Genomic DNA, 2,864 nt, shown 5'->3' on the forward strand with positions numbered 1-2,864 from the left:
TTGTCCCAGCTGAAGCCTAACAAGACATTTGGAATTATTTAATAACTTTTATCAGAAATTTAGAAAAATTGGAAGCTGAAGATTCAAGAGCATAATACAATATTAAAGATCTTCTACCTAAACTATATACTCAGAGTAAAACAAACAAACAAACGAACAAACAAAAACATTTAGGGGCTTTGTAGTTAGGTAGGTCAACATATAATGTCACTTAAGTTACAACCCAAATTTTAAGAACAGCTCTAAAACCAGTTAAAAGCCCCGCCTATCTTATCATCCCCAATTCCTAAGACTGAAAGGGGAAAACGAAGGGTGGGGGGGGGGGGGGGTTGAAGATTTTTTGAAAGCACAAAGTGCTTCTCCGGCTCTACAGCTCCCTTGCCAAAGACAAATACAAGTCTTAATTTTCTTCTCCACAATATTAAGAGAAAAAAAGATTTATCCATCTAAGCGATTAACCTTAATTCATTCCATTTGTCAGAAATACAATCGGATCCAACTGTTCTTGTACATTGTCATGCCCATCATATGGCAGTAATTTTAAAATGAAAACTAGGAAGTCTCTCTTTGCGTTTGTCTGTATTTTCATATGTACTGCATGGTATTTTCTACTTCGGATGGTATTGTTAATTTATGAAAGAGATCTATTAAATTCACCTAAACAGAGAAGAGCTTATTTGAGAATTTTTGAAAATATAACGTTAAACTAACACAAATGCTTTTCAGAATCATATGATCAGGGAAAATATTTGCTATTAAGCTGGCTTGAGTTTTATTTGGTTAAATAGGCATGTCTTTAAAGTCATCAGCATTAAATAATACTTTTATTCTACCTAGATTTATTAGTCAAATAAGTTCACGTTACCTCTGCTGCAAAATTTGACCGCAAGAAAAATAACTTGATATGATAAAATTTTCATAAATAATCATAATTGTTAAGAGAAAATAAATTAAGTAATGTAATTAGGGTAAAAAGATTTTTAAGTGACTTTTTAGCAATAAGTATAGTGTATGTGTACTTAAAAATGGTTTCTTAAATCTATTTGGTGAATTGAAACTTTAAAGCTTTACTGCTATATTAAATGATGAATAGTCATTGAATATCTAGGTCATTTCCAAATAAGATAAAATAAGAAGAACATTAATTACTGAACAAATTTTATCTACTTTTTGCTTCTTATTACAGAGAAAATAAAAATATTTGGGTCGATTAGTAAACGTCTTGTGCCACATTAAAAATTGTGCAATGGGGAAATGCATATTTCTAGAAATTATGAAACATGTTCATAAACTAGTCAATCTAAAGAACACTGGTGTAACAAAACATTTCACAACTGCTTATTTTTTAGTTTTCACTGAATTGAGGTTTTTAAAGATTAAGAATTCTAATATATGTAATTAAAGCTACAAAAAATAATACAAATAGAAAAACAATTGTGCATATTAAAATATGATAGTTTGATTTTTTTTCTCCCTTTGTTGGTTTTTTGGTCGTTGTCTTATTTATTTGTTTGTTTGTTTGTTTGTTTGTTTGCTTGCTTGCTTGCCTGCTTGCTTACTTACTTACTTATTATATGTTTGGCTTTTTAAAATGGTATGAGCTAAGGAGATGTGTTTTTATTAAGGGAAATTAAGTAATTTTCTCCTAATTACTTCTGAGTGGGTAAGAGAGAACAAGAGACAAACTAAAAGAGACACCGAAAGTCATAGAAAGTTTATGAAAAAGGTATCTTGAGAAAGGACATTGATGTGTGTGGTCAAGCTGAATAAGACCGATGTGAATTTAATCAAGTAAATGAATTTAAATATTAAAGTAAGCTGATGCAAATTTAGAGTTTGGTTCTCTTTCTGATAAAAGGACAGTTTTTCATGAGCTATTGTTCTGCTACTGATAAAATATTGTGGAAAAGTTTTCTGAATAGAAAACAAAAATTTTGTGTTTTACCAAATAATTTTTCATTGGCTTCATCAGGTCCTTAATTACTTAAGAAACCAAATCTCCTTCATAGTAAGAACAAAGTTTTGCTAACGATTATATAAACTTCTGCATTTGCCTTTGAAATATTTTATTTGTCACTTGATTAAATGAGTAATTAGCGTTGTTTTATAATGACTTTTGATCCTATTTAGTCAAGTGTCCAAACCTTTTGGTATATTTTGACAACTTCCCAAAATTCAAATTATAAATAGCTTTGCAGAATTGGAGTTAATTTTTTCAGTAAGACGTGGAAGGGAGAATCCCCAAGGGACATGAAAAAAAAAGTAAAATGGAAAGTAGCACATTATACCACTTGTTTTTATGTCGCAGAGAAATAGGAAATGAAACCTGTATAGAAGACATCAAGTTTATATCAATGAAGTAAAAAGGAAAGTGGTGTATTTATCCAGGTAAGGTATGAGTGTACCCGTTCGGAAATAACTAATAATTAAAGTATTTTTTTTCTCGTTCCTCATCATTCTTCATGTTTTCTGCACCTGAGTTGACTTCAGAAGGATGCAACTGTTGCGTTGTTCTTGATCAGTCTTAATTGAAGATTGTAAGGGAGGAAGAAACTTTTCTTCTACCCTCGTAGGTTCTTTTGGCTGGCCTAATAATTAAATCTACATGAGACAGATTAACAAGAGAAAATAACCAATTTAATTACATGCATGTGTATGAGAACCATACATGTATGAGTGAGCCAGAGACCACAAATAAATAAAGGTTCAAAGACAGAAGGAAAACTGAGGTATATACGGCATTCTGAGCTAAGAAAGAGGGTAGGGACCTTGGGGTTTTGAGAGGTGGGAGGAATCTTTCACAGAATGATAAGAACAGATGTTCAATAATTTGAAGTTTGCCATACCTTATGGATACATAGAAA

Source organism: Rousettus aegyptiacus, unplaced genomic scaffold, assembly GCF_014176215.1.
Source record: "Rousettus aegyptiacus isolate mRouAeg1 unplaced genomic scaffold, mRouAeg1.p scaffold_m13_p_12, whole genome shotgun sequence".
NCBI lineage: Eukaryota > Metazoa > Chordata > Mammalia > Chiroptera > Pteropodidae > Rousettus > Rousettus aegyptiacus.